General features: G+C 44.0%; 2 long non-coding RNA genes and 2 gene segments (V, D, J or C); 2 read left to right on the top strand and 2 right to left on the bottom strand.

Annotated features, from left to right (window-relative positions):
* LOC128587398 (T cell receptor alpha chain MC.7.G5-like) overlaps positions 1 to 26,286 on the bottom strand; it is a 230,641-nt gene that overhangs the window by 134,646 nt on the left and 69,709 nt on the right.
* The window catches only part of LOC128587405 (T cell receptor alpha variable 8-3-like), a 624,669-nt gene that overhangs the window by 103,645 nt on the left and 494,738 nt on the right, over positions 1 to 26,286 (bottom strand).
* On the top strand, positions 506 to 14,636 carry LOC128587411 (uncharacterized). Its single transcript, XR_008380586.1, has 3 exons — positions 506 to 572; positions 8,907 to 9,011; positions 12,186 to 14,636. It is a non-coding gene; the product is annotated as an uncharacterized LOC128587411 (long non-coding RNA).
* Positions 15,154 to 23,988, top strand: LOC128587410 (uncharacterized). Its single transcript, XR_008380585.1, has 3 exons — positions 15,154 to 15,247; positions 18,356 to 18,491; positions 21,657 to 23,988. It is a non-coding gene; the product is annotated as an uncharacterized LOC128587410 (long non-coding RNA).

Below are 26,286 nucleotides of genomic sequence, written 5' to 3' on the forward strand. Positions count from 1 at the left end.
CCAAAGGGGACTGAGATGAAGCAGCTAGTGGTGTAGAGGACACTTGTGGCAAGGATGGCATCTCAGTGTGGGAAGCATTCCGAGAGCAAGGAGGGCCGACAGTGTAGTGCCCCACTGGGAGGCTGTATGATCACCAGCTATTTACCTGTGTCTGTCTCCTCTTACTTTAAACTGCTATATTCATGAGGGCAGGAGCCACGTCTGTGTTGTTCACACTGTGTACTCAGTGCCTGCCTCAGCACTTGGAACAGAGTAGGACTCAAGATGTGTTTGTTGCATAAAGAAAGGAAGGAATACAAAGCCAATGCCAAGTGTTTATACTAAGTCAGTAGGCAAAGATTGGTATATGAATAGCATTTTCAGATTCCTGATGTTGAGTTTGATCTTAGCAAAAATGCAAGTGTCCTTCTGGAGGCCTGTCCAGACTCGTTGGCCTTGGGCACACCTCTTTTCAACGTCATCCTTAGGTGTTCTTCGATCTGGAAGCTCAGAAGAGAGGACACAGCAGGAATCCAGCTGACTGATCCCCCCATAGTCCTGTAGGACAGTGTTTGACTCTAAAATTTCATGAGGTATTAATGGGTGTGCCATTTCAAAAAGAATTCTGTGATCCCAATCCCTAAACTAGGCATCTTTATAGCAGGGGTTCTCAGAGCAGTTAATATGGTAATAACTGTAAATATTAAGAGGGGGTCATTAACATGTAGCTTTTGCCAAAATTATCTGACCACAGACTTCTTTTGAATTGTGTAACAACTGTTACCATCTTGAGGGAGAGTGACATTCTGAAGAACAATTTGGCAAATAATTGCCCCAGAGTTTTGCAATAATTCTAAGAAGGAAAAAAAATTTCCTTTTTAGTTGACATCAGGAGAAACTCCCCATAATGAAGATAAATTACACGGTAGAGTCAGAGGGTGTGGTAGGCTGTAATTATTATTCTGAAGTATTTGATCCCTCCTTCTGTGCACAAGGATGATCAATCCTTACCCAGTGCTGTGTGCCTTGCAGTGCCTTCTGTGGGAGGGGTGCACGTCCCTCTGGGTGGGCTTGGCTGTGAAAGGCCTTGGCCAATGGGTGTGAGCAGATGTGGTATCTGCTGTGCCTGAGCAGAAGCTTTGAGAACCATTTTGAGTTTCCTTTTTCTTTCTTCTTTTCTTTATTTTATTTTTGAGACCATCTTACTCCATGCCCTGGGTAGAATGCTGTGGCATGGTAGCTCATAGCAAACTCACACTCCTCGACTCAAGTGATCCTCCTGCCTCAGCTTCCCAAGTAGCTGCAACTACAGGTGCCCTCTGTAATCACAACCCTGGATAATTTTTCTATTTTTAGCAGAGACAGCCTCTTGATCTTGCTCTGTCTGGTCTTGAACTGCTGAGCTCAAGGGATCCACCTGACTCAGCTTCCCACAGTGCTAGGATTATAGGTGTGAGCCACCATGCCTGGCCCATGCCTTGAGTTTCTGCTAGCAGCTCCCTTGTTCTTTCTCATCTGCCATAAGAACAGTGTGTAACAAATAGTGACTTATCTTTCAGCCTGGGCTCTGGAATGGGAAGACACAGGGAGCAGAGCTTAGCAGCCGACTTGTAGCCACCAATGTGTAGTAAAAGCAGCAGCAGAAAGCAAATGTTTATTGCTGGAAACCACTGAGGTCCTGGTACTGTTGTTACCACAGCACAGTTGACTTAATACAAAGAAGAAAATATGGAAAGTTGACATGAATGTGATGGCTGTTTTCTTCCAAAGCTCTCAGAAGAGATAGCTCTAGAGAAGCAGAAAGCAGAATCAGAACTGCTCAGTTTATAGTTGAATTGTTTTTTTATACTTCACAGGAGAAAAATTTTACTCTTGCTTCGATTAAAAACAACTCCATGAACAAAAACGGCTCAATCTAGCCCAGATAAAGATTTATAGATCTACGAGGTTATAAGCTGCTGACACATCTGAGAAGAAATCTTGCTATTTCACACCAAATGAAATCAAAGAACACACCAAAGTGAGAGTTCACTGCCAACCCCACTGGCATGGTTTGCTTCCCAGTAGAGTGTGTGACTTCCTTAATACTGTCTCTGGGTTTCCACAGTCTCCGTTAGCGGGATGGGAGGAAGGAGATCAGTGCCCAGCAGTGCCAAATGGTTTTTTAATAACAAAGAGTTCAAGGGAGTCATCATTATTCAAGAAACAATGTTCTTCTTTCCTTCTCCCCTTCTTTTCTTTCCCTTTCTCTCTTCTTTTTCTTTCTTTTTATTATTATTATTATTTTTTTTGGAGACAAGAGTCTCACTCTGTTGCCCTGAGTAGAGTCAACCTAGCTCATAGCAACCTTGAACTCTTGGGCTGAAGCAATCCTCCTGCCTTAGCCTCCCCAAATGCTGGGACTACAGGTGTGCACTACCATGCCCCACTAATTTTTCTAATTTTGTATTTTTAGTAGAAATGGGGGGGTCTCCTTCTTGCTCAGGCTGGTCCTGAACTCCTGGCCTCAAGGAATCCTCCTGCCTCAATCTCCCAGAGTGTATAGACATGGGCCACCATGCCCTGCTCTCTTTGCTTTTCTTAATTTTCAATCTTTAGTACCATTTTAATTGGTTTGTTTTATGAGTGTCCAATAGCTGCATTTTAGAAATATCAAAGCTTTATTTGGCAGGGAATTAGCTGCATCCGGTGGTTATAGAGCCCCTATGAAAGCTCTGGTACACAGTTGTTTCCTCACAAAGAGAGACTGATTGTGTCTGGTTTAGGGCTCAGTATTTTCTATCACATTTCAGTTTATTTTTAGTTATTTGTATTAACTTGTAAACACTGAAAGCATCTTGGACAAAGGTAGGTGTGTGTGTGTGAGCTGTTGAGAATGCTCCTCTTCCTCCCCGGCCCATCCTGAGGACCCCACCAGTGCACCCTCCTCAGGGGAGTGCATGTTCTCTGAAGAAGCACATGTCCCCTCCTCTGGGATGCCCTCCCCAGCTCCAGGCCCTCACTTCCTTCCTCCGACTGCAGTACTGTTTGCTCCTTTCTCTATCCAAAAGTGTCTATTTTCCTGTCTGTTTCTGCCACTACAAAGAGCCCCTGCAGGACAGGAACTGAGCTTTGGTTGCTTTTGTAACTCAGCATGTGCTATAGCCCCAGGAGTACTGTCCGTGCTCAGTACATATTTGAGGGATGAGAATATGCATCTCTGTAATTACAGACTTGTGCATTTTAATAATATAGCTGCTGAAAATAGCCACACAAAATAAAAACACCAAAAGGGCTCATCATAAGCCTAGCCAGAAGTTGCTGAGAAAATAATAATCATATCAAGCCCCCTGATTTCCTCATAGCTGGCTAGAGTCTCTGGGCAGCTTTTACCTACCTGTTCAGGGTCCCTGTGGGAGCTGCTCAGACTTGTGGAGACCCCTCTGACCCTGCTCAGTTGTCCTCTGTGCCCAAGAATGGGCTCTTGAGTATGCCAGACAGAAGAGGTGAAAACCAGTACCTCTGAGAAGTCTTAGTCTTCAGCTCAGGGTGATGTTGGAGTCTCCAAGACCGTTTAAAAATCAGAATGTGGCAAGTCTAGGGGCCCTACTGCAGCCCAGAGTCTGCAAATTCTGGGCAATTTATTCATAGAGCTATGTTTATGCAGTTTGTCAGGTTCGATGACAAGTAAAACCAGGTCCTTGATTTCACAGAGCCTACACACTAGTGAGGAAGTAGGCATTACCAAATTAATGGAATATTACAAACTTATATATGAAAGCATTTTAAAAGACCCCAAATGAACTTGTCAGGAGTCCCAAGATGACTTTGAGGAATTAATATGGAGATGACTTTGATCTAAAAGATGAGTAGGAATTAAACAGGTTGAGGAGGTGGAAGGAGTGATCCACAGGGAGAGAATAATATGTGCGAAGGCCCTGGGGTTGGAGGCACCTGGTATACTCAAGTAATTGGAAAAAGACAAGTTGGATGGGAACATGGAAAGTGAGGGGTGTTGCAGAGCAGGCAGAAGGGGGCCAGACTGTGCTGGGTCTTAGAGGTTTTTTTTTAAGGATTTTGGTATTATGCCTATAAGCAATGGAAAGTTGCTGAAGAATTTTTAATCAGGAACATGGAATAATCATATTGGTATTTTAAGGAGAACACTTGCTGCTTTGGGGAGGACATGTTGGGAGGTATTAGAAGCAGATAGCTTATTTAAAAAGATATAGAGATTAATTCCAAGAAGAAGATGGTAGTTTAAACCAGGGTGATTATAGTGGACGATGGAGAGCAGTGGATGGTCTGAGATGATTGTGTTATTCCCTGAGATAGGGGACATTAGAAAAGGACTATATGTGCAAGAAAGATGGTGATTTAAGTCTTGGGGTTGAGGTGAAGTGCATTTGGGACAGCTAAGAAGAAACTTTGGTTAGGTGGACACACAGATATTAATTCATGTATTCAACACATATTTATTGACTACCCACATGTTAGTCACTCTATTAAGAATTGAATGGTGCAGGAAAATATATTGAACTTGGATTCTTCCCTAAGGAGCTTAGAATTTATTAGGCAGTCGTGAAGAATGGTTGGACACGATAGCTATCTTCAGATATTTGAATATGTGAAGGTGAACTCAGTCTGTGTTGCTCCAGAAGGCATAACAAATACAAAGATAGAAAGTTACAGGGAGGCAGAATTCAATTTGGTATAGGAAGTGATTTTTTGAAATAAGAACTGCCATTGAAGATATTTAAATTGAGGTTGGATGGTAATTTATTCAATCAATATTTAATGAACATGTAAATTGAATGGAGAGATTCCTGCTTAACCTTTAAGATCCTTTTGGCTTTCAAATTCAATGATTCTAATTTTCTGTTTAAAATCTTAATTGTTCATAATGAAGGTCATGACTCGAATTTCTTTGAGTTCATTTCCTTATTTGGACTCTACCTATACAATCCCTGGGAACTTTCAGGATGGTGTAATGAGTCACTCCTTAAGGTTATTACACCTTCAGAATATACAATGTGTTGCAAGATAGAAAAACATTCTCTTCAATGGCTGGATGTGGCGTCCTCTGGCGCAGGGGAAGAGGCATGCTTACATGGTCTTAGATTCCCTTCTTTTCTCTTGCCTCTTACTCTTAATCATGGTTCCGCCATGTTGGATGACCTGTTTGCATGTGCAGCTAGCTGATGGCACTTGGTCGCAGGATTCCTCCTCCTTGCTGCCTTTGGCCATCAGAAGCTTCTGTTTCTAGCTGACACCACGCCTATGGACTCCCCTACTTGGAGCCTGGTGGGAGGGGCAGGTCTAGTCCCTCCCAACCTCTGACAGGTGAATTCAGATTTTTTAGTGGGTTGGCAGACACTTTTTGGGATTTCTTTTCTTTTTTTTTTTTTTCAGTTTTTGGCTGGGGCCGAGTTTGAACTCGCCACCTCTGGTATATGGGGCCGGTGCCCTACTCACTGAGTCACAGGCGCTGCCCGATTTTTGGGGATTTCCCTTCACTGCTCTGAATTCTTTCAAGTGAGCCCTTCTCATGATGGATAAAAATCACAGAACCAGAACAATGGAGGCAAAATAATATAAATTTAGCCAACTCCCAATTGCCTTTACTGGTGGAATGAGGGTAGACAACGAACAATACAAAAGTAATAGCTGGTGTTCGTGGCATTCATCTGGCTTTGGGATTTCTACAGAAACACTTGGTAGGTCCTTCAGTGGCCCTGTCTCCCTGTAGTCTGAGACTTCAGGTATTATACAATAGGCCTCCTCAATTACCTACCAGCAAGCTCAGGAATTACTTGAATTTCTTCAGGTTTTAAACCTTAATTCTTATCTGGATTCTTTTTTCATTTTTGTCCCTCTTCCTTGGCTCTAGGGTTTGTTTTTCATGCTCACCTCTTGCCCATCTCATGTTCTGAGTTTCCCCACCCAACAGGAGTCAGAACTTCCTGTCCTATCCCCCTTGCAGGAGAAAGTGTTCACTAGAGACACATGTTCTCATGTCTCCTGTCCCACCTCTTCCCAACAATCAGACTAAATCAGACACTAATGCATTATGTTGTTTTTTTCTAGCTTGACCTTGAGTTGAAGTTGTGTGGCACAAGATCCTGGGTTTCATCACGTAGTCCCATGATGGTGTGTTAAAAAGTATATTGACTCAATAAATACTAATTCATTTCCTAATTTGCTTGTGGATGATGAATGAGATATGGTCATACCTAGAATTTATGTAATACTTTTTTTCCAAGAAGCATACAAGGCACAATATCACCCCAGTAAGAACATTTATGATATTAGTAACACAAATAATCTAAACCTGATTTGGAGATGACTGGTTATTTACCAGCAAGTCCCAGGCCCACCTGCACATCAGAGTCCCTTCAGGAATATTTTTTACAAATATGAATTCTTGGGTGGCATGTAGGAAAGGTAACTTATATTTTCCTGCCTCCAGGAAATTAGTGCTTCTAAATCTTTTTTTTTTTTTGCAGTTTTTGGCCGGGGCTGGGTTTGAACCCTCAACCTCCAGCATATGGGGCCGGCGCCCTACTCCTTTGAGCCACAGGTGCCGCCCTGCTTCTCAAATCTTAATATGTGTATAACTTACCTGGGGAATCTTGCTAAAATGTAGATTCTGATTCAATAGATCTAGGGTGGTGCATGAAATTCTGGATTCTGAAAAACTTCCAGGTGATACTGATGCTGGTGCTATAGACTACACTTGGAATAGCAAGGTCTTAAGACCAGTGGTTTCCCCTCCAGGGGGAGGGAAGGGCTATAGGAAAGGGAAAAGGTTGAATTAGCTAGGAAGCCAGAGACCCACACCAATTCAATAAAAATCTTTGGGGATATATCCTATACATTAGTATTTTCAAAGATTTTTCCCCAGGAGATTCAAATATTCAGGTGGATCCATTATTCTAGAGATGCCTTGACTGCATCTAATGTCAATTTCTCTGTAGTCAGGGCAGGAGAATTTGGGCACATCTTTCTTATATTAAAAAGTCAAGGCCAGGTGTGGTGACTTGTGCCTATAATCCTAGAAATCTGGGAGGCCAAGGCAGGAGGTTTCTTTGAGTCAGGAGTTTGAGACCATCCTGAGCAAGAGTGAGACCCCATCTCTACTCAAAATAGAAAAATTAACTGGGTATTGTAGTGGAAGCCTCTGTTAGTCCCAGCTACTTGGGAGGCTGAGGCAGGAGGATCACTTGAACTCATGAGTTTGAGGTTGCAGTGAACTAGGCTTGATGCCATGGCACTCTAGCCTGGGCAACAGAGTGAGACTCTGTCTTGAAAAAAAAAATCAAAATCAATAATTCCTCTTCTGTTTACAGAATTTCTCAGAGCATGTCCTTAGACCAACTGCATCAGCATCAGTTAGGGTACTTGTAACAAATTCATATTTCTGAGGCTGCCCCCAGACAGATTGAATTAGAATAATTATAGCCTAAACTCAAAAATCTGCTTTGGAAACAATCTCTCCAAGTACTTCGTATGCACAATAAAGTCTGAGAAGTACTGGAGTTTATAAAATAAAATCATATCTCTTTAGCCTTGTAGTCAGAGGTCTTTAAACAATTTGGTGACAACCAGAGTTTCTGAGCCCTCTCTTAACCTGCTCCACTGCATTAATGTCCTGTAGTAAGCAGCCTCTAATTGGCCCCATGGTCCCCACCTCCAGGTATTCATGTAACCCCCTCCCCTTGAGTGTGGGCTGCATTTACTGACTTGCTTCTACCAAATAAGATATGGTGGAAGTGATGGACTATCACTTTCTAGATTAGGTTGCACAGAAACTATGTCTTTCAGCTTGGATGCCCTCTCTTCCTCAGAATTCTCAGGGAGGCAAGCTGCCATATTCTGGGGAGGCATCAGGCCTGACAAAACCCACGTGAGGACTCAGGCCTGACAAAACCCACAAGAGTGAACTTGTAGTGGATTCTCTTCCAGTCAATCCTTGAGACAACTACAGCTCCAGCCAACACCTTGATAGCAGCCTGATGAGGGACCTTGAACCAGAGGATCTAGTTAAACCACACCTAGACTCTTCACCCATAGAAACTGTGAGATGATAAATATTGTTTTGACCCTTTAAGTTTTGAGGTTATTTGTTGTGTAACAATAGACCCTTAGTATGCCCACCCTGGAACAGCCTTCCTCCTCCTCTCACTTATCCAGGTCCCACCTCATTCAAGCCTCACCTTTTCTAGGGAACTTTCCCCATAGTGGTCAGTCCTTTCATGAATTCCTAGATTTCTGTGCATGAGTCAGTAACACGCACTGTTATATGGTATTTTCATATTCTTTTGTAGTCTTTAATTGTAATTTCTAACGCTCTGTCTTTAAAAAGAAATTGTAAACACATTGATAAGAATAGAATTTAGGATAGAACTTGCCTTAGGACTCTTTCTATTCTCATGATTTATCCCCAAACCATGAATATAATCAGTGCCCTATAAAATCATGTGATGAAGATGATACTATAGTGAAAGAAATATTGACTAGAAAGCCTCAGGAGGGTTGACTTTTAGTTGTAGTTTTCACAATTATGTCTGCTCTATGTCCCAATCCCTGATTTCTAACCTTATGTGGAGAGGGGGTTCCAGACAGATACATAAGCAGAACAAAGAGTTGGCTGAGAGTCAGTAGGTTGAATGCCCTTCCCTTCCCTAAAGATCAAACATGACTCTCCAATGTTTGATCTTTAAGCCCCCTGCCTTGAGTATGCTCGGTGGGTTTCTGGGCCTTGGCTCCCTGTAGTTCCAAACCTTCTTGGCTCACCCACTTCAACTTGGGACTCAGGAATCTGTTTATTTTTATTTAATTGACTGATGACCAACGCAGAAATCCCACATTGCCACAAGTAATTGTCTCCAAGATCTCTCTCAGCATGAAAAGCCTGTGCATTACCCCCTTTCTCCCCACCCCCACAGGTTCCCAGGACTGCTCTGTAGCTAAGGGAAGACATAAAACATTCAATACCTGAAATCATTATGGAAACATCCCAGAAAATGACTCCATTCATCCTTCTTCACAGGGTAAGAGTTAAAGCTATCTTTAATAGGCTTGGAAATTTTGATTAGGATGGTAATGGAAAACCATCCTTGCTTTATCTAGTCTATGCACCCGAGCACTTTCATAATAAAGCCTGCAATGAGCTACGGCACTCATGACAGTAAAAGTCCTGTTTATCTCAGCCTGCCTGCACAATGAGAGCGCTGATTCAGTATTGAAAGCTATTATATTCAACCTTTCCTCAGGAGTCTGAAGAGGCAGATGCAGGGCCCCCTTGGTCTCTCCACATCAACCCTACCAACTTCTGTTCTCTTCAACTGATAAAGAAGGCTCCTCTAAACCAGTTGTAAAGATAAGGCCCTTGACCCAACTCAACTCCTGGCCTCTCTTATCAGATGTTCCTGTGGAGGTTATGTGGTGGTCTCATCTCAGATGTGGTGCGCATTTTAGCTCAATGTAGCTTGTCATCGGATCTGCCACCTTCGTGTGACCCTAGGGTATCTGAGTCGACTGGGAGCAAAACAGTAGCACTGTGGATACTGGATGCACAGTAGTATGTCCCAGCGTCTTTGGTTGTTGCTTTTTGAATGTCAAGTATAAGTTGACTTTTTACTGAATCAATTTTCCCTTTGAAATTGTTCCTTGAATCATCATTAGAATTGTTGCTCAGTTTGTACATTAAAATCAGGGAATTATCTTCATTCTTCTTATACCAGCTCATCTGATAGTTCCGTAGGTCCCCTCTCGTTATCCTGCAGCGTAAGGTGGCAGGCTGTCCAGCTAGAACTGTCAGAGTTTCGTTGTCTGACTCCAAAATTATATCCAATGAGACCCCTGAAATAAAAAGCCCAGAGTCAGAGAGACTCTAAAGAACTCCTTCCACACCAAGCAGATGGAGTACCAGAGCCATGCGCAGCAATGGTTCACCCTTTTAGGCCCTCAGCAAATCGCACCAGTGACAATGTTCCTAAGAGTAAAAGTCCCTGAGACCTGTCCTTACCTGCATGCAAGCCAGCAAGGTAGAAGAGGAGATGTGTCCACACCATGGCTTCATGGGGTGGGGGGTGACTCTGCAGGAGGCTGGTGCACTCCTGTCTGCCCATGGAAACTTTTGTCCGTTATAAAGGTGGTTTGGTGTTAGTCACTTCCTCAGAGGGAGGTCTGACAGGCTGGTAGGGTCACAGGTGGTTTATTCAGCAAACTTGGATATATTCAAGTTCTGCAACCAATTGCAGGCCAGATACTAAGACATAAAGGTGAGCAAGATATGGCTTCTGCTTTCAAAGAATTCCATTTTCTGGGAAGACTGACATGTAATTACAATTACAGAGGAGGGTTAAGTGCGTATATAGTGTTGTGTTAACTCCCATAAAAGAGGTAGGTACAAAATGTTCCTGGAGCATGGCGGAAGGAGCTGCTTCTCCTGGGAACGCTCGGAAGAGGCAACTCTGAACTGAGCCCTGAAAGCTCAGTGGGACTTGTTAGCCTTCATGTCCAGAGGGCCTTCCCAGGAGAGAGCTGCGTGGGCAGAGCCCCGAGGGCCCGAAGGAGCAGACCAGTCTGTGCCCCCACACATGTCCCATGCAGTCCCTACTACCTCCTGATCTGCTGCCTTTTGCAGTCTCACTGTGGCCACTTGCGCGCTCATGCTCAATGCTTTTGCCATATAAATATACCTGCAGGCTCAAAGGTGCGTTCAGGTGTTCTTTATGCCCAGTTTTTGCTGGTTGCTCCTTCTTCCTGGAAAAAGCATCCCTTCCTTCTCCTCCCCTCCCCACCTTCACCTGAGGGAGGTGTTTCCCTGGGTTCCCTGCCTGTGGGAACATGGCACTTGTCACCTCTATTGTAATTGTCTGAGAGTTTGTTTCCTGCATTGAACATGAAGATGATTCAGAATAGAAATTGTATTGTACTTATATTCACAGTCCTAGTGCCCAGCACAGAGTTTCTCAGTATTAGGAGTTCATCAGATACTTGCTGGTCCAAGCAGGATTTCTGTCCAGAGGCTGCCCCTGACTCTCAAGGAACCTAGAGGGCTGGCTGCTCATCTAGTGAAGGCTGGGATTAGGAGGAGATTTGCCAACAACCCAGGTAACTAACACCTGTGGAATCTGGGTCTTCTGCCCACTGTTGTAGGTGCAGGGAGAGGCAGAGCACTCTGCAGCAGCCAGGTAGCTCCTATTGGAACAGAACCTGCCTGCAGTGGCTGTGGCTCCCTGCCCAGCTAGCGTCACTACCCACCTCATCATATGTGAAAGGAGCACTAGCTTTGAGGGTCTAACAGCCCTGGTTTTGAATCTTGCTTTGCCACTTACCAACAGCGGGGCAGATTCTATTTCTGAGTCTTAATTTCCTCATTTGCAAATGGGGTAGTAGTAGTTATTTGAGATATTTTTGCAGTTATTTCCTCATTTGCAAATGGAATAGTTGTAGTTATTTTGCAGGGGTGCTGTGAGATTGAATGAGAGAACATGTGTGAAGCACTTATTCCTGAGCTGGGCACACTGCTGTAAGCCCATCACAGCTGTTGGCTTCTTCACCTCATCTCTTCTGCTTTGCCATCATGGGGTTATTGGCCTGGTCATAGCTCCCTTTCTGAGCCACAGTCACCAGGGCAGATACAGAGCTAGGCACAGCAAATTCCTCTGAGGCAGGAGGCCGTCTGCTGAGCTATGTTAGGCTTTCTGTAGGACTTAGGGCCGGGGAATGAATGAGCTGAATGGAGCCATGCCAGAGATATACAGGCTGTAAGGATGGAAGCCACACAGAAACTACAGTCCCAGTTGTCTTTGTCCATATAGGATGAAGAAAGAAAAGGGGGACTTTCAAAAGCAAAAAGATGCCAAGGTCAAATCAAATCAACTGGAGTACCATGGGCCCAGCCCAGTGCCATTCTCTCTGATGGCTCATGCCGCTCTGGGGTCTTCGTATCAAGGATTTTTATCCACAGGATTACTTGAACATCAGTGGGAGAGAGGGCGGGGACTTCTGATTTTCTCTCTTGGAAGCTTTAGAACTTATTTTGCCTTTGATTTGAGAAGATGTTCATTCTTTCTCCACCCCCTGAGAGTTCTTTGGGTAAAAAAGAGAGAGAGAGAGAAATTTAATGAAGAAAAGCCCTTTCCTTGCTTTATCTTTTGCTCATTACCCTCAAACTCCTGCATTGAAATCAGAAGCCACAATTTGTCTCGGTTTAGGCACTTGTTTTCCCCGGTCCTAGTTGCTGTGTCTGCTCTCTGGCTTCTCTGCTCTGTGTCCAGCTGGTTAGGAAAGCAACTGAAGAACAGGAACAGAGATGAAAGAAGAGAAGAGACTACGTGTTTCCTCTTGGTCAGGATGCTGTTGGTCAGGACCTCCCAGCTGCCGGGTATCCCAGGACTGCCTTCGGTATGTAAGTGATTCTTCTTATCAGTCTGATTTGGGCTAGAGTGCTCAGACTTTGTTTCTCTGATTTGTTTTCCCAAAATGTCTGGGCCTTGCTGGTTGTTTCAAAGCAAACATGAGATATTTTTGGACATTAGTGAGAAATTTCAATGGGTGTCAAGGAAAATCACAGTGTCATTTGTCTGTAAAAAGATTTTGGCTGCCAGTATTCCATCTGCAACTTACTTACCCAGCTGTGTAGCACTGAATGAAGCAGCTGCCGAGCAAAACAGCACGGAGACAAGTTGCGACTTTTTTGAGTTGTAATTCTGCTTCTGTGACTGACTTGGGACTTTGGGATGCAAATAAATAAACCTTTTCTTATTTAGCCTCAGCTCCTGGTCTAATTCCTTTAGGATATTTTCCTGGCCCCCATCACTCAATTCATCCTGAAATCTAAATAACCTAATTTCCATCTGTACACTGGAACACTCCCATAATTACTACAACCAAACATTTCTGTGTTCCCGCATGTGTCTGACCTGCCTCCACTATTACACTGTCAGCCCTACCATGGCACAGACTCCTGAATGGGACACAGCTTGTATTGCTCGCCTTGGTGTCCTTGGCTCTGGACATGGCATCTGGCATACAGTAGACACTCGTACACATTGCTGAATACAAAAATGGACCATGTTGATTCTATATGCTGAGACATGAGGATATTTGATAAACAGTTGTTAACTAGTTTAACTTTCCTGTTCACCTTTTCTTCTATGAGTGTTTTTCAAAGATTGCATGGGGAGATCAGAGGGCTCCCAGTTAGATGATGAGGAGGTTAGGACAGAGATTCTCAAATATTTCATCAGCTCTACCACACTTTGTTTGGATTCCCATGGATCACTACCAGAAATGTGCACTTGGGCAGTGCTCACCGGTCAAGGCATAGTTCTGTAAAGACTCTGTTCTTCTTCCCCTAAACTTTCCTTTGCCTTTGATGACAGCTGGTTTTAAAAAAGAGGAAAGATAATTTCTGTCATCGAGACTCTTAGCATGGAGAAATAAATGACAAAATCAGAGACCTGACACATTTTCCTATTGCATGTAACATGGCATTGGTCTTTGAACTTTGACTCTGGGGAGGAATTTCTCAGTTATTCCTCACTGTCAGGGAATACAGTAGGGTTATCAGAGTTGTGTGTGTCTGTTTGGAAACCTGAGTTCCCCAGTGACCCTGAGGAGCCTGAGGAAGACCAAATCCAGGAGGAATAGAGACTTACTCTTTCAACACTGGCGGGTCCATGCCTGTCCTATGAGCGTTAAGAACTTGAACTGTGATCCCAAAACCAAATTCTGCGAAGGATCGCTCCCACATTCTTTATTTCAAGAGAGACCTCCTATTCTGTGTTTTCTATGCCCTTGAAGGGCTGTTCTCGGGCGGCACCAGAGCCATATGTTGGCTCCAAATGAGAAAGCAGGCAAAACAGCAGGGGATTAGAGTTTCCCCTGATGAACAAACACGGGATCTGAAGCAGAAACCCCACATCTTCAGAAGAGAAAATAGAAAAGCCAGCCTCTGCTTACCCTTCTATCTCAGCTCAGCAGTTCACATCCAGGAGCTTCCATGGGTGGGCCCTTGAAAAAGCAGCAGCTGATGTGGATGTGACTTGGTGGAGCCTGACAGATCCTCATCTGACAGCTTCTCAGGATGCCATCAGGTCAGGCATATTTGAAGTAAATTTGTTGTCTTCTTGAACGTGGGAACCTTTTTAGGTCATCTGATATGCTAGCTACATTGCTAGAACTAGCTCCTTACTTATGATTATATTCATAAACATCTTTGATTTTTTTATTTTTGGCTCCACATTTATAAATTATCCCACTATGCTATCCATTTAATGAGTGGGGCTACTATCATATTTTAATAACTCCCAAAGTCTATATTTGCTTATTTTATGAGAGTCAAGCAGAAATAACTTTCCTCTGTTTTATTTTTCTATGTAGGAAGCCTTTGATAATTTATCAGCATCCAGTGAAAAAGGTCCTGAAAGTTTTTTGAATTGTATTTCTCTGAATTTTCATTGACAATTAGTTCCTACCAGAAGGGATACTAATGTAGAAAAGAATGCGTAATGGTCCAAGAGACTGACATATTTTTTAGCAACTACTTCCTGCAGGCTCAACCCAGCCCAACAGTAGGGAAACACAGCGGTCATCATTAGGATATCTCACCCTGATATGAGGACAATGGATAACCTAGTACACGGATTGATGACCTAGTACATGGTAAGGGAAGAAGGGTGCTGGGAGATGGAAGGAGGGAAACGGGTAGGGGGTCATGGGGTGTGACACAACCTCTTGGGGATGGGACACAATTATAAGAGGGACTTTACCTAACAAATGCAATCAGTGTAACCTGGTTCTTTGTACATTCAATGAATCTCCAACAATAAACAATAACAACAACACAAGAATAGTTAATACTTATTGAGTGCTCTCTATGTGCCAAGCCTACTACACTCATGATAGTTCACTCAATTCTTGCAACAATCCTCTAAAGTGGGTATTATTGTTATCATTATTTTATAGACAAGGAAAGCAAGGGACAAAGTCTTATTTATTTATTTATTTATTTTTTGGTAGAGACAGAGTCTCACTTTATGGCCCTCCGTAGAGTGCCGTGGCATCACACAGCTCACAGCAACCTCCAACTCCTGGGCTTAAGCGATTCTCTTGCCTCAGCCTCCTGAGCAGCTGGGACTACAGGCACCCGCCACAACGCCCGGCTATTTTTTTGTTGCAGTTCGGCCGGGGCCGGGTTTGAACCCGCCACCCTCGGTATATGGGGCCGGCGCCTTACCGACTGAGCCACAGGCGCCGCCCTGCAAGGCACAAAGTAAGTGTCCATATATAGCTAATGAGTCTGTAAGTGGAAGATTCAGAAGTCTGCCTTTTAAGTCTGAACTGAGCTCCATTACTTTACCCTTCTACCTATTCTACACCCCCGCTCTCTTTCTCTCTCTCTCCTCCTCATATACTATACTATATATGTGTATATATAGATATTTAGTATTTTCTCAGGCTTTTAGAAATGTCAGTGAGTTAAAGGTCTATACTTAAGATGTTAACTGCTGGCCTTGACCTTGTATGTGTGTCCAATTCATTTCTCCCTTTGGGTGTCAGGGACTGTGTTTTTATTTGCCAGAAGGCAGATTGAAGTCATTCAACAGGATTTAATTTTCACATCTTATGGTTTAGCAAGATAAAAGTGAGGAGGTGATGCCTGCTGAATACATTCTACTGTTTGAGAAGTGCTTGTTTATATCTTTATATCTTCTCAAGCGACTCAGTTCACCGATGTGTAAGCCATAAGGGCTTGTTGGTTTTGAATAAATGAATTGATACACAAGCAGGGCAAGTTCAAGACGACAGCGAACATGCAGAGTCTTGTTGGGAGACCCTCAGAATCTCTTGAGCGCTCAGCCTGCCCGGGGCTTATGGTTTTGTTCAGTGTGATGTCCAGCACGCATCGTGGTGCCCACAGTACGCAGTAGTACATGGCTTTGTTTCTTGGCTGCATGTAGTTCATGGTTAAGGTCCTGGTGTTGCTGGAAAATGGAGAATTAAAACAGACAGACACTTACACCAATATAATGAGAGAGAACTCAGGTGCCTCCAGGCACTAAATGCCGAGTTCTGGGGAATAGTTTTTCCCCAAACTCTTTTATACCTTTTTTCCCCTTCAGTTCAATATCAGCTACATAGTTATGGCTACAGATGTCAGAAGCCAGGGTATAGTTATTAGTTACAGAGTCTTTTTTTCTTTTTCTTTTCAAGATTATTTTAGCTCAGTGTAAGGCTTGTTCTTATCTTTAGAGGGGGAGTTCTTTTGCAGCTTCCTGCTGCTTTCTCAGGATCACTAAGAAGTATAAGATTTATTTCTCTTTCCTCACTGGAGAAAAAGTTCCTGTTCATAGATAACTGATTTCATGGTGCCCTGAAAGGCACAGCAGATACAGGTGGGCCTTTGGTTAGCTGTCTGCAGGTATCAGCACAGAGAATCTAATTCCCATCAGGACTGATATTTTGGCATCGGAACTTCACATCTCTCCCAATCACGGTGGTCGTGTTAGAAGATTGCACAGGCACAGTAAATGGGAAATGTGAAGTGTTTGGAAATCACATGCACTTACCTGGGGGCCACTTACAGAGCAAGGGCAGTGTGGTGCAGAGAAGCCGGCACCCGGTGCGTCTGAGCATCTTCTCAGTGCAGTGTCCCGTGCAGCCTACTTTGCATGCACAATGCACTGGGGCCACCTTATCTACAACAGCCATGTGGCTGCTTCATTGCTGCTGCTAAAAAGGAAAGAGGTCCTTGGGGGTGTCTGGTGCCCGTGCTATCAAAAAACACACACTCAGATTTGTTCAAAGGCTATGATCCAGCAGGGCCCTTTAGAGGAGGCTCTGGTGTCCCCCTACCACTCAGGGCCTGTGTTTTCAGCACATGACGCCATTCCCTGATCAGCCCCACCAGGCTTATTCTCCTAAAGGAAACAACCAGGGCGATGTCTGTTGTTGGGACACCTGGTGGGTCATGATCTCTTGTGTCCTTGTTCCTGAGTTCCAGGAATCTAAGGTGAACAGACGGATGAATAAAGGTAGGAACAGAGATTTTTCTGAATGCATTGTGCCTTCTGGTGCCTGTCTGGCAGTTTCTGATTTGGGGACTTACTCTTCAGAAGGCAGACAGGGAAGTAATTATTTCATTTAATATTAACAGGTTAGGGCAGTGCCTTTGGCTCAAGGAGTAGGGCTCCCGTCCCATATGCCGGAGGTGGCGGGTTCAAACCCAGCCCGAGGCAAAAAAAAAAAAAAATATTAACAGGTTAATAAATTAATCAAGTAACCATTCATTCAACAACTGTTTATTGAGTGCCAACTATATACAAACTTTCTGCTGAGTGCGGAGGATGCAATGAAAGCAAAAACCAGCCAAACTTTCTGCCATCATGGAGTTTAAAGTCTGGTGATGATATTCTATTTCAAGCAAGAGAAAGAGGTGGCCTATCACATTGGTCCCCAATCTTTTTGGTACCAGGGACCAGTTTCATGGAAGAAAAAGTTTCCATGGATGAGAGAAAGGCATTAGATTCTCCTGAGGAGGGCACAGCCTAGACCCGTCACATGTGCATTTCACAGGAGGGTTCATGTTCCCATGAGGATCTGACGGGTGGCGGAGCTTAGGCAGTGACACAAGTGACAGGGAGCAGTGTAAATACAGATGGAGTTGTTGCCTGCCCCTTACCTTCTGTTCTGGGGCCCAATTCCTAGCAGGCCGCAGACTGGTACTCTTCCGTGGCTGCTTGGGGGTTAGGTAACAGATACAAAGCTGGGCAGGGGTGAGGTGAGGAGGCTTCTGGGGTCTACACATGTCCAGGTGGGTTATTTTTCTCAGTCAGCACAGCTGTTGTGAGCTCACCACAGAGGAGTCCAGACTGGAACTTTCCCTGGCAACACAGGCCCCGTCCTAGAGTCAGAGGGGCTCTTTTCTGCTCACTTTCCTTCCCAGCTATTCTCCCACCAAGAAATCATTCCATTTGTTGACAAAGTTTGGGAGTTCCTGACTTAGCACTGTTAGCTTCTATTTTTGAAGCAGAGTCAGCCTGGCTGTGATTGTTGCCACCGTGAGGATAACTGGGCTTTTGTGTGATGGTTTTCTTTTCATTGTGTATACAATGACTGCAGAGCCAGGAAATTTTAATTTGGGGTAAACAATAAGCTATCTTTAGGGCCAATCTTTTTTTTTGGCCGGGGCTGGGTTTGAACCTGCCACCTCCGGCTTTAGGGCCAATCTTATTTGGGGAGTCAGTGCCGAGGGAGGTCAAGGATCCTCCCTCTTTTATTGCCTTTCTCAGTCCCTACCCCCACCTCTCCCTCTCTCTTACCTCATCTCTTTCCTTCTCTCTCCTCCAAGCCTATTAGCCTTTCTGCAAAATATTCTCAGGAACAACACGAAAGGGATGGCAGGACAAAAGACAAGGAAATAAGGAGACACCCATCTCAGGATGCCTGGACGTAGAGTTATACAGAAGACAGCAGTGACCACTTAGATACACAGAGACACGGGAAGTGGAGTGCAGGTAGCATGGCTGTGGTGTGTCCCCACCAGAGCGGGTGGGTGGCGTTGGTAGCCCAGGGTCTTCCAGAGCATGATGCTGGGGACAGGGGAGATGGTTGGGAAGATGTGTATGTGCTGCATTAGTGGCCTTGGACAGGCCCCAGGGAAGGCTGTCCCTGGTATGGGGGCTACATCACACCCATGGCCATTTTACTGGGATGTGGTTCTAACTGGATGGATGGGAGGTCACAGACTTATGACACATTTTCTCTGGATCTGGGTTTCCTTGTTCCAGACTGAAGAGAAAAGCAAACATAGAAATTAGAAAAGAAAAAGTATAGGGATATTTAGCTTAGATTTCACATTCAAGCAATAATCAAATGGTTAAAATGGTTACAGGTGCAGCAGTTGAGTGCTTTAACCACACAACTGGCTTCATAAATAAGAGAAGTGGGAAGTCAACTATGTAAACACCTTTGAGAGGCCTGAGAAGACCCCTGCCCCCAAATCTCCTCAACTGGTACCTGGAATTCTGTCATTAGAGATTAACCTTTTGGGCTATAGAAACATAAAAATATTCTTCGAAGGATTGACACCGTAAGCCTTAATGGACTTAAAAAATGAATAAGGATGAATTTTTAGTGGCAAGCCTTTGGTGGATGGAACCTAGAGAATTTTCTAGCACACAGCCAGGATGCCAGGAAGAGTCCATCTCTCTTTTCTCCTTTATCCCTATCTGTCATTCTTCTGCTTTTGAGGTGTTTCTTCAAACTATTTTTTTTCCAAGTACTTATATCTGATCCTTCTCAATGTACACTTCAATTTTCGTATTAACTTTATATTTGATCTCACTGATTTCAGTCTTAGAACAATTCTTCTCATCTGTAGTAATCATTCTAAAACACTTTCTCAGCACCTTGTACCTCTGATTTCTGCCCATTTCCCATAGAACAGAATCTAGGTCCCTTAGCCTGGCTCACAAAACCTTTCTCCATCAGACTGCAACCTGTCACTCCAGCCACTTGCCTGCCCCAGACTCCACTCCCACGGTGAGCACTGCTCAGCAAGCGTGCTTCTGTCCCTCCCCGACTGTGCTAAAGCTGCACTCCCTCTGCCTGCTGTGTCCTTCTCCAGCCCTCATTTGTCAAAGTCATTCACCCTTTAAGTCACTTCTACTATAACATCCACAGGGAGCCTCTCCTAGTCCTCCTGAACCAAGCTAATTTCTCCCTCCTTTGGGCAACTGTGTATTGCAATCTGACCAACATTTATCATGTCTGACTTTAGAAATTAGTGGTATGAAGGTCTATATATGTCTCCCTTTGGAAAATATATGCCCCTCCCATTCTCTCACTGTCATTAGTAAGGTTCATTTCTAAAAGATAGATTTCCTAGGGGATTGATTTTCAAGGTGCTACCAGCATGCACTGTGTAAGACAAGGCTGATATGCAGCAGTCTCATCTGAATTCTGTAGGCAAACCGCTGGATTCTAAACAGAACGTGAAAGAAGACTTTTTTGGTTGGATAATTTCTGGTGAATGAACTAAAGGAGCTGGTTCCCCCACTAGCAATATTTGGGGCTCACAGTCCTTATTGGGGTCCTTGATGGTCAACAAGGTAGTGTAATATGATCATGTCCCCAGGGAGTAGCTGAACTTGTGCAGTTTGGAAGGACTGACCAAAATTTCCTGCTCTGACACAGTGGCATAAAAAAAAATCAAATAATAATAATTATGTTGCAACAACAACAAAAGTAAACAAATGGGACTTAATTAAACTGAAAAGCTTCTGCACAGCTAGGACATAGCAATTAAAGCCAAAAGACAAACTTCAGAATTGGAAAAGATGTTTGTATAGTATGAATCTGACAAAGGGTTGATAACTAAAGTCTACAGAGAACTTAAATTAATCAACCAAAAAAGAGCAAACAATCCCATCTACCACTGGGCAAGAGACATGAACAGAACCTCCTCAGAGGAAGACAGACGAATGGCTAACAAACATTTGAAAAAATGCTCATCATCCCTAATCATCAGAGAAATGCAAATCAAAACAACCCTGAGATATCACTGAACCCCAGTGAGACTAGCCCACATCACAAAGTCTCAAAGCTGCAGATGCCGGTGTGGATGTGGAGAGAAGGGAACACTTTTATATTCCTAGTGGGACTCCAAATTAATGCAACCTTTTTGGAAGGAAGTATGGAGAATCTTCAAAGAACTCAAATTAGACTTCCCATTTGACCCCACAATCCCACTACTAGGTATCTACTCAGAAGAAAAAAAATCACTTTATCATAAAGACATTTGCACTAGATTGTTTATCACAGCTTAATTTACAATTGCCAAAATGTGGAAACAACTAAATGCCCGAGAATGGATTAACAAACTGTGGTATATTTATACCATGAAATACTATTCAGCCATTAAAAGAGATGGGGGCTTTACATCTTTTATATTAACCTGGATGGAGTTGAAATACATTCTTCTTAGTAAAGCACAACAAGAATGGAGAAGCCAGTATCCAATGTACTCAATACTAGTATGAAGCCAGTAGACAATCTAATATATGCCCATATAAGATAAAAACTCAAATCTATTCCAAGTGGGGGGGGGCGGAAAGAAGGAGGGGAGAGAGAGAAGGAAGGCGGAATGGGTGTTCTTCCACTTAATGGGCACAATGTTAGGGTGTATGGCACACATCTTGGGGGTGGGGCACAATTATGAGAAACTCTGCCTTAAACAAATGCAAACATTGTAACCTGTTTCTTTGTACCTTCGTATCAACCTGAAATTAAAACAAAATAATAATCAGGGATACTTGGCTTTGGATTTGTAAGAAAGAACTATGGTTTCAAAGAAAACAATTGCAGACACTTTTCACCTGGGCCAAGGTGAGCATCAGTAGGCTGAAAACTTGGGATAGATTCTGGGCTTTTCAAAATCATAAGGAAGGAGAGTCTGTGGCCTGCCATCTGTGTTAAACCTGGACATCAGGCCAGGCATCAAGCCCCAGGTATCATCCACCCACTGAGATCTGAACCTGGAAACCAGAATGCAGAGGCAGGTCTGCATTTGAATGCAGTGAGCGAACCCTGGAGCCTTTCCTTGCCTATGGAGTCTTATGTAATGACTGTCAGACTCCTCTCTTCTCTCCTTTCCTCTTTCTATACCTTGTGTTTTGCAGGTATTGTCAGAGATTTTACCCGAGAGGCCTGTCCCTTCCTCACACTGAGGACATCCTGAAGAAGAACATAGGATAAGACATGCTTAACAAATGATCAACTCAACTCCCATGGACAGTAATGGAAGAATGCTATCTGAGAATGAATATTTTTTCAATCTTTGTTCTCTGGTCAAAGGACACCTTTTAAAAAAGCATTTTTATGAGACGGATGAGGACGATGCACTCTGAGGACCTAGGTTTGAACTATAGGGAGAGATTTAAGTGAGACATCTTTATACTAGGAGTGTTTTATAAAAGCAGGACTTTTTTCTTTCTTTCTTTGCCGTTAGCAGCACTGCTCCTTGAAGACTGCTGACGGTTTCAGATTTCTGTAGGTAAAGACTCTGGATGAACTTTGGAGCACTCTTCTTCTGTTGAGAAAACCTGATAAAGTTCAGAATGAAGCTATTCTCATCTGAAATAAATATTCACTCATTGTATTGGAGATTATAAAATCATCATAAAATTGAACACAGATATACATCAAAGTACTGAGTGTTTTGTTAAGAACAATAAAATGCTATCTTTTTAGTTAGAATGAGGGGCATATTTTCTCCAAAATGTGAATTTAGTCAGAGCTGTTGACTATTCATGGTATAAGCTCTAATGACATAGCTGAGCACCATGCCTTGTTGGGGCTGGTGGAGGGGCACATGGAGGAGCAGGTGGAAGACTTTCCTGGAGGAAATGTTTTTTTCCTACTGTCAATCATCTTGGGGCAGAAAATGAGCTGGTTTGGAATGAGAAGAAAAGACTTCCTTTGCTTTCTGCACTTGGAGATGTAGAGATGGCCGCAGATGTTATCGGGAGCTTTGAGCTGGTCCCCGACACGTGGAAACCTGCTGGGAGGTAAAGTCATATGTGGCGTTGTCATTCTCCAAAGGTGCAGCCCTTCTCCTCAAACATTTGACTGTGCTTAGAATGAGTAGGAGAGCACACTGTGTCCACACTGACATGGGATCCATGGGAAATAGAGGGGAGGGCAGCCTGGAGGAAAGTCTTAGGAGGTGACAGAAGGGAGCCTGAAGAAGAGCCACAGTGCAGTGGAGCTCCATTGGGACACACTACAGGGTGTGAAATTTCCATAAATTATGTGGGGAACATAATGGATGCTTAATATTCCAAATGATGAGACTTCAGGTTATCGTAAATTGGACATTAATAAAATAGTGTCTGTATTTTGTAATCCACAGGCTGGTGAGGTATGAGGACACATGGATGACATAATTAAGGACTTCCTAAAAATGTGACTTGAAACTCTTAAAGTGGACTTTGAAATAACACTTATACAATGACAACCACTGGTTTAATTAACTGCCTAACTATCCTTAGCTGTCTTTAAGACTAAGAATGCTTGGTAACTTATTAATGACTTCAACTTTAGGTGTGATAAGAGCTAGAAAACAGCAACAAATCTGAAAATGACCAATTACAATTTATATGTAGCCAGCCAGCCAGCCAGCAAATACTATCTGTTGCCAAACACGGTGCTTACTACCAGGAATGCAGAGCTTATGAAGACATTATCCTAAAGAGCCTACATCTGAGTGGAGACAGGTAGGAGCCTGCATCTTTAGTCAGAGAGACATATGGTCCCCAGCTAATGACACAATTAGATGAGCTTCCCTCTCAGGCTTTTTCCTGGGGGATTGTGTGACCCATGGAGCCAGATCTATTTTCTGCTGCCTTTTATTCCTGTGCTCTCAGGTGTGCTGCTGGCCTTGGGGGACTCCAGTGGTTCTGGCTTCTTCCCAGGGGCTGCATCCTGAAATCCTGGGTTAAGGTGGGGAGAAAGCTGAAGCAGCGCACACAGGGTGACTTGGCCAGTCCACCATTGCCCTCCAGTGGTCAATTGCAGGGAAGTGGGGAAGGAAGAATTGTGAGAATGAAATTCTGAGACTTGTGTCTATGGAAAAATAAGGGGGTTCTGGAATGGCTCCCCAGATAAAGGTTGGGAAAAGAGGAACTGGGAACCATAGTTGAGGATTAAGATTCACTAATGACGGGATACCTTGAGAGGTGTGCACGGAGAGAACTAGGAACGAAATCTACATTGGTTTCCCAATTTGGATTTTGTCAGGAGAAATAGTAACTGGCTGAAAAAAATGACCAGGCTGCCTTGGGATTAGAAAGCATGGTGCCAGACGGCAGGGGAATGGCCATCTATAGCTGTACACCTTGTCTTCTCAGGACACCCTTTCCAAGGTTCTAGGGAGACCCTGATCTAGAATTTTTACCTCCAGATTCATAGGCAGAAGGAGCGCAATTCTCCTGAAATAAAATTGGTTGCAGATTTCTGTGCATAATGTGCTTTTCTTTTTCATTATATTTTCAAAGAAATATAGTCCATACGGAGGTAAGCTTGCATTCTTCCTGGTTTACATGTAGGCTCTCTGAACATCAAGGTGTCCCCTCTCACCCCTAATTGGGTCAATGTCATTGGAAGATGTCCAGTACAGTAGGACATTGTCCTGCCTCTCAGATCATGGATCTATGCATGAGTCAAGGCTGAAGTAGCCTTGGCAGCCAATCTGCTCTTGGCAAAATCTGCAATTAGTGCAGTGTTTGCTTATTTCTTTCTGTTTCACCTTAGCACTCATCAGCGTCCATCAGATATATTGCCACTCACCTTATGAGGTCATGGCGGCAGCGAATCCTCCTTCCTGTAGCCTTCCCTGCTTTATTCCTTTTAGTCAAACTATGGCTTGTCTTTCAAACCTTGAATCCTTTCTGTCTCTGCCCCTGTTGCTGCCCCATCCTGCGCCCTGAAAAGATAGAGTAGCAAACAGTGACCCGTTCATGACCTGGGTAACTAGAGCATAATGCACAAAAGGTGGAAATGCTGATGTCGTGGCCTGCAAAACTCAAGCAGCTGAAGCCCTCCTGCAGAAGGCCCGGTCTTCACCATATCAACATTTCAAACTGAGTCAAGGGCAGGAGGCCTGAGAGCAGGATCACAAGGAAGCTGGAACCTGGGCACCGTGGTTTCAGGAGTCATGACTGCATGGGTGTGGCTCTCTGTGCACTGGTGTGTGGTTAAACAGAAGCTTGATGGTCAAGAACTGTGTCTTTCCTGTGCTTCCTCATAATCCCAGGGCCTTGAATATAATAAGCTTTAGATAACAAGCATATTTCCCCCCCATCGCGGTGGCTAAAGGAGGTTGCATTGGAATCCAACAGTCTAGAATTTCAGTTCTTTTATGTTAGTTGTTTAATCTTAAGGAAGTTTCTTAGCCTTTCTGTGCCTTAGGCTTCTCCTCTATCTCTGTAGAACAGGGATAACAACACCATCCCACATGCCCACACCCAGGATGTGGTGAGCATTAGAACAGATGTTGCTCGTGGCACCCTGGTTGTCCTGCCTGGCAGGTGGTCAGTGCTCAGTAAACAGTGGCTGTTTGTATTAAGTCCATGCTGCGGGTGTGTGCAGCTCTCTGTGGGTGCATGAGAGTTTTACAGTCAAAGCCCAACTTAACCGAAAAATAAAATCCGCTTCATTTTAGAAAATGAAAAGATGCAGGCTCGGGGTGGAACAGATTCTCTCCCCATATGCCCTTTGCCACTCCCTTCCGCAACTGTAAGGACTTAGCCCAAGTTTCCAGGGAACCATGTGCTCTCGCGCAAGCCCTCGAGAAGGGGAGAACCCTTTGCAGATAATTAAGATTTCCGTTGAAATGAGCAAGACGTAGCGGTGGCCCATTTCTTGTTGCCAGCCCCGGTGCTCGGATGACGGTCATCACAGCTCTGTCGTCTGCCATAGACGGGTGTGATTGATCTAGTCTCAAGAGCTGCTGACAGAAGAGAGACTTAGAGGCTTTGCATTCAATCATTGCTGAGAGCCTATTAGGAGAACAAGGTACCATGCGGCCACTCAAAAGGCTGGGAGTCTGGAAATGGCCATTACGGAGGAAATCCTTCCGCTTGGCTGACGGGGGCCAGGTCTATGGCTTGAAAGCAATTGACACAGATGCTGCGTGAGGGGGTGCATTCATTTTGTGCTCAATAAAACAACTTTTATTCAGAAGTGTGAATTGTTATCCCCTCGGGAAAGGTGAAGGTATAGAAATAGGTTGTAATTTCTCGGAGAATCTAATTCTCCTGTAGCTGGAGACAGAGAAAGAGAGAGAGAGGGAGAGAGAGATGAAAGGGAGCGCTGTTATCCTAGGAAGTCCTAGGTAATTACCCAGCCTGGATTTCTCCTGGAGCTTCAGGATGGTACCAGATGTGTCCAGGTTCTCTGTGCATCCCCCCCACAGACCAGCAACCAGAGTCCATCTCCACCCCCTGTGGCTGTTCCTCATGTCTGGGAACACATCAAAGGAGGCTTGATATTTATAACTGCTGTGAGTCATTTTCGCATGGAGCTGCGGGGAGCTGCCTGTACCACTGCACGCTGCATTTGGCCCTTTGTATGAGCAGCTGAGCTGAACCAATCCCTCATTATGGGTGAGAGTAGATTCCTCCTGAGAGACCTGGATTTGCCCCCAGACACCTGTGCAGAATAAAATAGGTCTTTTTATTGGAAATAGTTATTAAAACATCCTTCAGTCTTGGCTGTGCATCTCCACTGCTCACAGGGACAGCTCGGCAG

This window comes from Nycticebus coucang, chromosome 6 (genome assembly GCF_027406575.1).
Source record: "Nycticebus coucang isolate mNycCou1 chromosome 6, mNycCou1.pri, whole genome shotgun sequence".
NCBI lineage: Eukaryota > Metazoa > Chordata > Mammalia > Primates > Lorisidae > Nycticebus > Nycticebus coucang.